This window comes from Pteropus vampyrus, unplaced genomic scaffold, assembly GCF_000151845.1.
Source record: "Pteropus vampyrus isolate Shadow unplaced genomic scaffold, Pvam_2.0 Scaffold38, whole genome shotgun sequence".
Lineage (NCBI taxonomy): Eukaryota > Metazoa > Chordata > Mammalia > Chiroptera > Pteropodidae > Pteropus > Pteropus vampyrus.
In genome coordinates this window covers 9343193-9356597 of record NW_011888819.1, presented here as the reverse complement: position 1 = coordinate 9356597, position 13405 = coordinate 9343193, and the positions used below count along the sequence as shown (strand labels likewise).

The 13405-nt window shown below is 36.2% G+C and overlaps 1 protein-coding gene across 3 annotated transcripts in view; it reads left to right on the top strand.

Moving 5' to 3' along the window:
• Window positions 1–13405, top strand: part of CHODL (chondrolectin) — a 315491-nt gene that overhangs the window by 83 nt on the left and 302003 nt on the right. Inside the window, exon 1 of one of the 3 annotated variants that reach the window (XM_023529523.1) lies at window positions 5–263. The exons of the other annotated variants lie outside the window; for them this stretch is intronic. The gene's annotated coding sequence lies outside the window, so the exon portion shown is untranslated. Of the gene's footprint in view, window positions 1–4; window positions 264–13405 lie in introns of those variants that run through there. 3 annotated transcript variants of the gene reach the window in all.

The following is a 13405-nucleotide window of genomic DNA, read 5'->3' as shown; positions in this document are numbered from 1 at the left end:
AGGACTTTGTTTGAAATTAGTAGACTGAAACAAAATAGTATTACTGAAGTTTGAGTTAGGTGCCAGTGGAAGTATATAATGAAGGAAAAGTTCATATTTCGAGTTTCATAGTTTAGGGGTAATATTAAATACAGATGCTTATATTTTACGTATTAATTTTAAAGCGGAGCGCCCCTCAATAATATGGCACATTCCTTGCACGCCCACAGGAATAATCCCTGAGCCCCACCTCTAATTTTAGATCCCGCTCCTTTTAAAAACGGGTACGTAAAATCTTGTTTTGCTCACTTTGCTTGACATTTCAAGTCATTTTTTTTTTTTTAGGTTATAGTTCCTGCAATTACTTTCACTTACATTTTCTATTGTAATCCTTACAATAGCCTAGAAAGAAGAACACTTTTCTCATTTTGCAGCGTCGGAGTGATAACCCAAATTATTAATTGGATAGAAACAGAGCTGGGACTTGAACCCAAGGCTGCTGATATAAAATTAATGTTATTTTCCAGAGCAGCGTAGGCGCCTATACTGATTATATTCACAAATGGGAAGGGGTCTAAGTTACGTGTGACTAATGGTAGGAATGGATATCGTAGATCTTGGGAATTTTTAGACCAAATTGTTCCTGGATATAAACCATCAATGCTCTTGATACTTAAAGTGTGGTATATGAAACAGCAATATCCACATCACTTGTTATCGTGTTAGAAATGTAGAATATCAACTCTCACCCAAGACTTTCTGAATCAGAACCTGCATTTTAAAGGACCTCCAGGTGATTCCTATGCACATCAAAGGTAGAGGAAACACTAATTGAAATAGAAAAGTTTACGCGTTTTCTGTTTGAATTTCTCATACTAGGTAAATATGACTAAAATGCCTTGCATCTTGGATTCTACTCATTTTTTTTCAACAAAAGTGCTTTCTAAAGGCTCACAATTTCCTTCTAGCGAAACAAGTACTTTTCAATTCTGATTTATCTCTTTATGGCATTTAACTCTACTCTCCTTAAAACTCTTTCCTTTTTTTAAAAAAAAGTCAGCATATTGAGGTATAATTTACAGAAATAAAATTTTCCCATTTTAAAAGTACAGTTAATGAATTTTGAGAAATGCATATACTTGTGTAACCACAGCCTCAAAAAAGATAGAGAATATTTTTACAACCTTGAAATTCCCTTATGCCTCTTCCCAGTCGAGCCCACCCATCTAACTTATATCACTAAAAACAAGTTTTACTGTTCTAGAACTTCGTGTACTTGGAATTAAATGATAGGTATTTTTTGTGATTGGCTGTTCTCATTCAGCATGTTTTTGAGATTCCCAATGATGTTTTGTAATGGTAATTCCTTTATATTGCTGAATAATATTTCACAATTTGAGTTTGTAGTTTTGGCACTGCTATCCTAAAGCTGCTATGGATATTCATTTAAAAGTCTTTTTGTATACTTATGTTTTCTTTTTTTCTTGTAAATAAATACCTAGGAGTAGAATTGCTCATCATATGGTAAGTTTATATTTACTTTGAAAAGAAATTGCCAAACTGCTTTCCCAAGTGGTTTTCCAGTTAGGACTGTTATGTCTTGATGAACGCTGCACTCTTTTTTTCCTTTTTTTTTAATCTCAGGTAATATTTCTTCTCCTGAAATCTACTTTATTCAATGTTAATATAGCCACTCCTGCTTTTTATGATGAGTGTTTCCATGTGTATCTTTTCCCCTTTTTGTTTTTAACCTGCTCTGTCTTTATATTAATGTTTTTTGTAGGCAACATAGTTATGTCTTGCTTTTTTAACCCAGTCTGACGATTTGTTTTTTAATCAGTATGTTTAATCCATTTATAATTAATGTAATTATTTATATAGCTGGGTTTAAATCTACCACCTTGCAATTTGTTCTCTATTTTTCTCATTTGTTTCCTTTCTACTTAGGACTTAGGATCACATTTCTGCTTTGTCTGTGTTACAGTGTCTGAAAATAAATATTTATTTTGCCTTGTTTTCTAACTTCGAACGGATGTTCTGCTACTTATTCCATCCTGCCTACAATCCCTTGCTTTTTTTTGTTTTTGTCAATGGATCCTTCATTCACCAAACAAGAGGTTCTTTGCAGTTCTCTTTGCTTTTAATCTAGTTTTTTTCAGTCCATCCTTCAAGGTCCATTCTGGTCCAAGAGGGATGAGAGACATGTGGAGCAGACCTGGGCCTAATCTGTAACCTAAAGCTGAGTAGGCCCAGCTGACCTATAGACCCATGATAGATGTTTGTCGTAAGCACTGAGTTGTGGGTTGTTTTGTTATTCATCTTGTTATATCTTGTTAACACAGCTGGATTCTAAATGACTGCGTTTAATACATATGCTCATTCCTGAATCAATTATAATGGCTAGTACTTCTTTTTAGTGTTAGTTGTCTTTTTATTAAAAGAAAATACTATATTCATTACTTCAGATTATGATCATCTCTTTATTAAACTACAGTACCTGATTTTTTGTTTCTGTTTATTTTGTTTTTAAGATTCCACATATAAAGCGAAACCACATGATACTTCTCTCTCTGACCCATTTCACTCAGCACAGTGCTCTCTAGGTCTGTTCATGTTGCTGCAGATGGCAAAATTTCACTCTTTTTTGTGGCTGAGTAGTATTCCATTGTATATATGTATAATTTTATCCATTCATCCATTGATGGACACTTAGATTGCTTCCATGTCGTGGCCGTTGCAAACAATGCTGCAATGAACATATGGATGCATATGTTTCTTCAAATTAGTGTTTTGAAGATAAGGGGCATTTCTGGGTCCTTTGTCTCTTGTTATAGCCTTTGTTTTAAAGTCCGTTTTGTCTGGTATCAGTAATGCTATTCCAGCTTTCTTTTTTCGTTTTCATTTTCATGAGATATCTTTTTCCATCCCTTTATTTTCAATCTATATGTGTCTTTTGATCTGAAGTGAGTCTCTTGTAGGTAGCATATGTAAGGGTCTTATGTTCTTATTCATTCAGCCACCCTGTGTCTTTTGATTGGAGCATTTAATTCGTTTACATTTAAAGTAATTGTTAATAGATATGTAGTTATTGCCATTTAATTATTCATATTTTTTCTTAAGTCCCTTTAATATTTCTTATAACACTGGTTTGGTGGCGATGAACTTTAGCTTTTTCTTGTCTAGGACAATGGCTAGTACTATAATTGACAGGCTTGCATTACATTTTTACCGCCCCCCCCCTCCCCGTGTCCCACCTCCCCAAATAACTGAAGATGCCTCAGGAATGGGGCTACAGGAATTAAAATTTGATCTCATGATATGAGAGAAGAGTTTATCCAAAGGAAAGTAGTGGTTGTTAATAGAAGAAGGGAGTTTGTTTGAAAACATAACAAATAGGCAAAACTATCATCATCCATTCTGGTGCTCTATATACTTCAGTATTCATTGCTAAATTTTAACCTGGTCGTGTGCAGGAACTCTGCCTTACTCATCTTGTATTTATTTTAACACTTAAAATATCTTATAACTGTGCTCATATCAGTTAGGGCTAGGTTTCAGTATAAAATCCCCAGATAACAGTAACTTTGAAAGATAAGACTTTATTTTTTCTCTTGCATGAAAGTGTTGAGTTGGGCAGTCTAGGGCCAGTGTGGTGACTCTGATCCACAGCGTCTTCAAGCATACATGCTCTTTCATTCCTAGGTTGTAGGTCTTTGTGTGCAAGAAATAGGCACCTTCATTAGAATCACATTCCGAACTGCAGGGTGGAGGAGGATGAGAACACTGGGCAAAGAATACAGACCAGCTGCTTTTTAAGGATTTCTTAGTAACAGCCACATAACATTTCTGGTTGCCCCCCAGATGTTGGTCTTTATTCCATCATCCATATACCCAGCCAAAAATCAGGGATTTTAAAAGAGGGAGTATGAATACTGAAACAAGCACAGTCCTCAACAAATGTTTCTTGAATGAATGTGTAAGTGAATGAATGATATTAAAAATTAAAATTGATTAATAACACTGAAGACTAAATGTAATCTTAGATTTAATGCTGGCTTAAAGAATATATTTGAGGTTAAAATACCTATTTAAACTTATTTTTAGTAAGCAAGAAAGCAAAAATTAACTTACATATGTTTTTTTGAATTTACGGTCCGATTAAACAATGTAGCAGCCTTATTTCAGTTTTGTGGATCCATTTTCTAAAAGTCTGATTTTTAACAGAAGTCTAGACAGTCTAGTTCTGTTCTGTTGAAATCTTTATCTTAAAAAAAAAAAAAAGTCTATCTTAAAAAAAAAAGTCTCTCTTAAAATTATGGCTCCTTTAAGCTTAGACAAGCATCCCTTTGAAAGTTTGGGATACAAATATTTGCATTAAAGGGATTTACCACCTACGGTTTCAGTAATGCTAACATTATAGGTAAGCTGTCTGCTGATCCATTGTCTTGTTGTAAAAGCAGAACAAACCAAACCTATTTTCAGTCTGTGGATAAATTCACTGTTGGCGTTGCTGGGAGGAAATTGGGAGTTAACTACCAAGCTATTGATTTTTTTTTTTTTTTTCCACTCTGGGCCAAAACCAGTCTTTAGTAATGTGCACAATTCCCACTGTTCAATTCAAGATGATAACAGGAAAGTTTAGGATTGATGTCTTTAGTTAGAAAAGAGTCTATTTCATAATATTTTACCAGAGGTTTATTTTTGCATTTCATTGTATAAGTATCAGATTTCTAGGTGTGAAATACACAAGGTAGAGTTTGAATTAACTTTTCGTGCACTCATTGAGTTAGAAATAAAATTTAAAATTTCAGGATTTAAAATTTTAAATTTTCAGAATTTTCTGTAAATTAGAAAGATTTGTTGATGGGAGATGATAGCATTAAGGGTTAGTGAAAAGAATATAACTTTTTTTGTTGTTTATTTCTACCAAACGTTACTTTTCCACAAAAGTTAAAATTAAAAAACAAATGCTTTTTTCATTCAGTCAGTCATTTATTCCTTCAACAAAGTTTTATTAAATGCATATTATGTGTGAGATACTGTGCCAAGTATTATAAAGTAGAGAGCAAAACAGAGTCTGTACTCTTGAGAAATTTACTGCCTAGTGCAAGAAACAGACATTAAGCAATCACTTTTGGAATGGAGATTTTAATGGTTTTGAAATATATTTGCATTTTAATTGTACCACTGTAATGATGTTTAAGTACCACATTGGCAAATAATATTTTTCTCTCCTGTTTTTTCATTATTATTATTCTGCTAAATCTTACATAATTCAGTATAGTAATGATTCATTTATCTATAATCTGTAGGAAATGAGGAGTTTCCACAGTAGTTTTTTTTTTTTTTCAAAGTAACTGGAAAATGGTGGTTTTAAAACTAAACATTTTAGCTATTTTGAAAGAAAGCTGCAGTAGACTGAATGTTTATACCCTGCCCCCATCCCCAATTCATCTGTCAAGATCCTTCCCCTCAATGTGAGGGTATTAAGTGATGGGGCCTTTGGGAAGTGATTATGTCATGTGTGTGGAGCCCTCATGAATGAGATTGAAGCCTTTATAGAAGTGACCCTGGAGTGCTCTCTTCCCCTCCTGCCACGTGAGGACACAGCGAAAAGATGGCTGTGAACAGGAAGTGGGTTCTCATCAGACACTGAATCTGCCAGCATATTAATCTTGCACTTTTAGCCTCCAGAACTGTTAGCAATAAATTTGTGTTGTTTATAAGCCACCCAGCCTATGGTATTTTGTAATAGCAGCTCAAACTAAGATAAAGACTTTCTAAAGTATATTATATTCTTTTTGCCATCTTAAAATCTGCATTAGCCAGGGAGTTAAATTCCTGTGTTAGAGTGGGCTAAATTGTTGTGAAAATAGACCTAGAAAATTACTGACTGAAGGAAACAGGAAGGTTATTTCTCCCTCGTGTAGTAGGCAGGGGTGCTCCAGGTTATTAGTATTTCTCTTCCATATGATGGTTCAGGGACCCAGGATTCTTCCATCCTGTGACTCTTTCATCCTCTGGGACCTTGTCCTCAGGTGCAAAGTCAAGGCTTGTTCACCATATCTAGGTTTCAGGGAATAGTGTGGAGGAGGTATACCTTGCTTAAGGCCTGAAGAGGCAGGCACATATCACATCTACTCATATATCACTGTTGAGAATTTAGTCACGTGGTCACATCAGTCTGCAAAGGAGACTGGGAAGTATAACCTAATTACATGCCCAGGAATCAGGGGTGGATGAATATCAGCTTGCAATTCTGGTTGCCTAGTTTCTGCATGTATCTCTCATACTCATCCTTTCTTTAAGCAAGACACAGAGCACACTCACCCCTTTTCCCAGGGGAGACAACTCAAAGTTCCATCCAGTTGCTTTATCCAGCTCAAATCTCATAATTCCTAGGTGCTGTTCAGCTTTTTCACTCAGGTCCAGATGTGGCTCAGATAATTAAAACTCTTATTCAGAAAAGAGAAGAATGAGAAATAGCAGTCACTGATCCATAGCACTGATGGAGACCAGCTGGGCAGGAGTTTCAAAGACCTCTGCTCTTGCAGTGGAGGAAATTTCCTGATTGGACCCTGTTTCTGCTCTTTGGAAGAGAATTCTTGTCCATTGCTCTCTATGGACCCTGCTCTGCTCGATGGAAGGACCTTCCTTGTCTATTATTCTTCTTGGCCACATCTGAAATGGGCTTTGGGAATACGTTCTGTTTGGGGACTGCATATATATTTTGTAGCTGTTTGTAGGCTTACGGGTGTAAAATGGATCAGAGTCACATAGCTCTTTGGTTCTTGGTTCATAGATTTTTTTTTTTAACAACACAATTTCCTTAATCTTAGAAATCTAGTTTATTTGCTTCTAATATGTCAGTAAGCACAACCAAAAAATTTTCTGCATGTATTCAACACAGTATTTCAGTTTTTGCTTTCTTGATCTTCTTCTGACGTGTTCTTTCATTTTAATTGCAGCTATTTCGAGGTCATCTGAAAAATTAGGCTGGGCTGGCAAGGCAACAATCTTACCTTCTGCCATTTGGTATCCAGAATCATTCAGTTTTTCAGGCCCGGAGGCCTTAATCTTAGGATTTTTCACCTTGAAATTATTGTCACTATGTCAGGAGTTCTCTGGTCACTCTATTCAAAGCTTCCACCCAGCTCCACCTTACCCTGATCTTTAAAAAATAAAAAAGCAACAAAACACTTATTTTCCTAAATATGAAATGTATACATGATATATATCTTATTTATTATTTATCACATTTATTGTCTTCTTCTAGAATGTAAATTCCATGAGGTTTGGAATTATATTTTGTTCACTGATAGATCAGAGATGGAGATGTCACACAGTAGTTGCTCAACAAATATTCATTGAATAAATGAATGAATGAATGATTTGAGAGTGTCCTGACTTTTCAGAATCTATTATATATCATGCTGTTAGTGAGCTGTGCAAATAACTGTTGATTATAGTCATTTCTTTCTCTTCCATGTAAACAGAATCCTCATTTTGTTCATTTGGTGGCGTAGGGCAAGGAGCATGTACCTCTGTTGTCTGATCGTAGAGAACCGTTCTCTGCCGGTAATGGAAATTTCTGTTCTTCTTTGTTTAGTTTAATATTCAACAAGTGATTCAGTCCAGTGAAAGGTAAGCAAAGGTGTGGTAGAGTGGAGAACCTTTGAGACAAATTATTTTGTTTCTGCTTGCTCCTTTCTTTTACGCTTTGGCTGTTCTTTATTCTTGTGATGGTGTGATGCTGAAGCTTTAGTAGCCATCTTGTGACTATGAAGGCAGACATCACTAACATTCTGAGGTTGGAAGAGTGGAAAGATAGAAGAAACCTGGACTGATATGACATAATTGAATAACTGTACCTACTGTGGAATCACTTCCTTTTTAAATGAGATAATGTCTACTTCGCTTAATCCATTTTGGTCTACTCTTCCGTGACTTGTTGATTGCAGCTAAAAACATCCTGATAGAGTAGCAGTATCTCCAATAGCTTCTGAGACTGATTAGCTACAATACTGTTACTCATTCAACCATTTTTCACTCATTCACTCATTAAGTTTATATGTCAGGCTATATGTTAAACTTAGAGTGAAAAGCTTAATAAGATACAGTTCATGCATATCCTCAAGGAATCGATGATAGGAGTATAAACAAAATCACAGAGTTCTCTATCTAGTACACTGTTGTCACAGGGAAAGTGTTTATTAGCATTCAACTGTAGCATGACTAGTAGACTCGGTTAGTCTTCTCTGCAGACCCAGAGCCTGTCCAGTCATCTCTGCCAGGGGCCCAGTCACCATTTGAGGGAGGCTCTTTTCCATCGCCACAGAAGGCGTGGCACTAGTGGAGGCAATTTTGGCCATATTATTTATTTCTTATCTGGTCAGACATGAACTCGTTAGTGGAGAAGATTATAGCATTCAGCAGTCAGGTGGGATAGTTTGTCTCTTTCTCCTCCATATCCACTTATAGGTCTTTCTTACACACCCAGGAGGATGTAACTGACTGATTAGAATGCATTGACGAACTCATGGCAGTGTAAGTATGCTGCTACAGGCTATTGGTAAAGTTTTCATGTATGCCTAGAAAATAAATTAGAATTGCAGATTGTTAAATATTTTAGTTTAATTATCTGGAAAATTATGTTTGCCCTGCAGCTTTATCATCCAAAACCAGCTATGTAGTCATGGGTATATTGAACCATTTTTTTTTTTTTTTTTGGCAAAGCCTTTTGATATGTACAAATGGTAATGATAGCTGCCAAATGAGGGTGTAGAATTTATACCTAGAACTCAGTACGGAAAGTTAACTGTATCAAGTTCTTTTTCATAACTAAAGTTCAAATGACAAATGTATGTATGCTCAGGATGAGTGTTAATCTCTCTAAAGTGTGTCATAGAATGTTAGGTTTACTGACTTACTCTTTATGTTACGCTCATTAAAAGTTTACATAGGAAAAAAGTTTATATAGAAACCTCGAGAAAAGGTAGTGTAGTGACTCAAGGTAGTATAGTGATTTCTGACAAACCTAACAGATCAATTTATATGCCCATGGGAACTATTCAGGAGCTATTCTTAGTTTGCTTTATTTTTTAAAGTTCATGTCAAGTACCCTTAAGTCTAAGCATCCTGACATTTTTTTTCTCTGCTTTAGAATGATTTTGGGATTTCCATTTTTTGTTCCTGTCTACTCTGGGGTCACCAGCTTCTCCCATGGTGTTTGACTGTTCCCTTTGTTTACTTTTGGTTTGTAATACATAATGGCTGGGTGCAAAAGAATGTAGTGTAGAAGAGAGATTGTAATTTTTATTTTTGACACACGTACACTTATTATTTTAAAAAGAGGAACCACTAATGCAAATATGTGATGAAAACAAAATAGATTATCAAAACTATCAGAGGAAGTAAAGCTAGCAATGATGCCTGTACCTAAGCATATTCTGATTTTTATGCCATCCCTCTTCAGTAAGACTTCTTGCATCAGTCCTCACGCCAATCAAGGAACTAACCTCTGGCTTCTAAGTTGACAGTTCAACTGCAAGGAGAATAAGACACATACATGTGATCCATCTTGACTTGAAAGCTTCATGTCTCTAATAGGAACCAACATCCCTTATAACAATGTTTGAGGCAGAAATGCCAGATTCCCTGCAAGGGGCCTGCCGAGTTGTGAGAGTCATCACACTCAGAGAGCCCAAAGCTATCATTTCCCACCAGGTATTTATAGTTCATGTATAGTTTCTCTCCTGCCAGATGCAATTTGTCATTTTTTACCTTAAGAATTATTGCATCACTTCCATTCTACCTTTTTCAGGTTTCCAGGGAAACAGTGCTGTAAAGTTTGTTCATAAACCACAAAGGGTTTCGTTAATGCTTTACCCATAGTTATGTAGCCTTTTCTGTACTATTAAGACTAGGTTGGAGGCTTAGCAGATACTGGTCACTGATCGAGTGATATGTTTTCCCTGACCCTTGAGAAGATGGAGTGGGCTACATTTAATTTTATAGCTAAGAAAAATATTTTCCAGCCTTGTTATTTATAAATATGATTCTGTTATACCATATTTTGTCTTTACCACTATATATAGAATTATTCTTGGGACTAGCCCAACAGTACAGGTCAAACATAGCAGAGAACAAGTCCCACTGTTGGGCATTTCTGCTGAGTTAAAATGTTGTAATCCAGAGTGAGACAACCCTCAGCACGTAATCTGACTATATCTAAAAGGGCACAGATGAGTACAGGTCTCTCCAGGCATATGGAAAATACAGGCATACCCCAACAAAATTTCTCCCAGTTTTAACATTTTTCCAGTAGAATACCTGTGACTTTACCAAAATGCTATAATATGTACATATCTCTCAGCTGTGTACTTTTAGGACAGAGTTATACTTAACATGTCTAAAATGCAATATGAAGTATATTTTTTGAAGTATAACTTACATGTGAAATGCACAGATTTTAAGTGTACACTTCAATAACGAATCAATGTACCTGTGTAATTCACACCATTGTCAGGATGCAAAGCATTTCTGTCGCCTTAGGAAATTACCTTGTACCCCTTCCTGGTCAGCCCCCCCCACCCCCCGCCAAAAGAGGCAGCTGCTCTCATTTCTTTCAATATCAGTTAGTCTTACCTGTTTCGAACTTTGTATCAATGGAATCATAAAGTATGTGCTTTTTCGTGTCTGACTTCTTTTGCTCATCATGTTTTTGTGATTCATCTGTATTACCGTCTGCAGCACTAGTTCAGTCACCATTGCATGAATATTCTACAACTCATTTATCTGTTCCCCATTGGACAATTGTGCTATTATGAATAGTTTTAAGCTATTATGAATATGGCTGCTATAAGCATTTTTGCATAAGCTTTTGCTGGACATGTTTTCACTTCTCTTGAGTAAATACCTACGGTGGAATTGCTGGGTCATAAAGTAGGGGCGTGTTTACCATCGTAAGAACCTACCAAGCAATTTTCCAAAATGTTTGTGCCATTTTGTACTCTCAGCAGCCGATTAATGAGAGATCTGGTCGCTCCACATCCTTGCTTGCATTAGGTCTTGTCAACTTTTATTTTTAGCCATTCTAGTAAAGCTTCTGGAAAAAAGAAACACCAGAATATCTTTGTTACTTTGAGGTAGATAATTTTTTCTTAAACAGGATATAGCAATCTCTAACGATAAAAGAAACAACTGAATAGTTGGGTTCATCTATATTAAAAGCTTCTGCTCTTTAAAAGACACTGTTAAAAAAATTAAAAACAAAGTATAAACTGAGGAAAATTATTCATAATGCATGTATTTGACAAAGGATTTATACCCAGAATGTATAAGCTACTCTTATATCTCATTAATAAAAATGCACACAGTTGAATGAAACAAATAGATAAAATACTTGAATAAGCACTTAACAAAGGAAGGTATATACATACCCAATAAGTACATGAAAAATTATGCAATAATGTTAGTTATCACTGAAATGAAAAATCAACAAAATATGTTCAACGAAACAGTTTATGGGAAAGTGTTTGAGTTCTCATGACCACAGCATCAGAGTCACATGTTGATATTTTGAAAAGCTCTTGACTCCTTAGGAGATGTTCAGTAGGTTGCTGTGTACCAAACAACTAATTGTTAGCTATATTATTTTTTTGGTTATTGAGAAGTAATATTTTAAACATTTTATGTTCTAACATGATAGTTTGTTATTTATTTAGAGGTGTTTTACAGAGTTTTAGGAAATTGCAGGTTTGTGGTTGATGTATACTACATTATAATTTTTCTCATTTAAAACCTTGGTAGTTAGGGTTGTGACAATCAAATCTCTCTCTAGACATTGCCAACTGTCCTATGGAGAGCAACCCCTCCCCCTGCCATCTGATGCCTCTCCCCACCTTCCCCATTGAGAACCACTGCTCTAGAGTTTGTCTTAGCTATTTAGTCAACTTCAATACCTAACACATCTTTTTGGATTCCTCTAGATTTTAACTGACCCAAGAATGGACTGGCAATCTTTGGGATGCCCTGTACTGAAGAATATTGGCTAGTGACCTTAAACTTTTGTGACCTACACCCAGTATTAAATTAGAATCACAATAGGCCTCAGAGGAAGGTCAAGGCTGCCAGGAGAATTACTGTTTGTTCCAGACCAAACCTGGTAACAGATAGGTCCCAGAACCTCCTTTCTTAGAGCCATTACTTTGGAAAGCTTAGAGTTGTAAATCTTTTCTCTCCCCCTTTGAGAAGTGGACCTTCAGAACTGTCTTCTCACAGATAGACCCAAGAGCCATCTCTTTGAAATACAGACATTCAGGGAGGTAACTCCAGCTCTCCCTCCTAACCTGTTGAGTACCTTACTCTAACATATACTATTACCTCCTGTCATAGAGGTAGAAGAATTTTGCTTTTCTTCCAGATAAAGGCCCGTTAACAAACCCAGTCTTGGCTCATTCCCCTTCCTTCTCCCTCGTTCTTTTAAAAAAAAACTCTCAGTCACTGCTGCACAGATCAGAGTTGAGTTGAGTTCATGCTGGATCCTCTTTATCATTGCAATGGTTATTACTGAATAGAGTCTATCCTTACTATTTTAACTAGTGTTCAGATTTATCTTTGTACAATCTATTTCAAAACTTGGTAGGCTGTTTAGCTCATTCCGTGGAATCAGCAGTTTGGAATGGATTTAACTGGGTGGCTCTAGGCTCACTGATGTGTCTCTCTGCTGTTGGCTTCTGTTCAGCTAGTCAGATTTGTTTCTGTGGTTTGGCTGACAGTCAGCTGGGCTATGGGGACAAACTGGACTTCCTTGTCCCTGTTACCCAGCAGGCCAGGCTGGGCTTGTTCACATGACAGCTCAGTAGGATTCCAAGAAGGACAGCTTTGCGAAGCCTGTGTTCAGAACTGATGCAGCTATCACTGCTGCTGCTTCTGTTGGCCAAGGCAAGTCATAAGGCCAGGCCAAAATCAAGGTGTAAAGAAATGCACCCTACTTCTTAATGGGAGGACCTTCAAGGTCATATTGTCAAGGGTTGAGATACAAGGAGGAAAATGATGGAGCCATTTTTTGCAAACAATCTGCAGATATGGTGCCTGGCTGTGCAGCCTCCAAGCTTAGTTCTTTAATCAGATTTTAGAACCTCTTTTATTCTTTAATAAAATCTTGTTTATATCAGTGTACATTGTTTCTGTGGCTTATAATTAAACCTTATTGAATATACTTAGTTACCTACACATATTCCTTCCCTTCCTCCCTCCCTTTGCATTATAGTTCTTTCCCACAATTTCAAGAGCAGCGCTATCTGAGAGAATTGTAAGTCGCTAATGTAACTAAAAACTTTTTAGTAACCATATTGTAAACAGTAAACAAACAGGTGAAATTAATGTTAATAACATTTTATTTTATCCACTGTATCCAAAATAA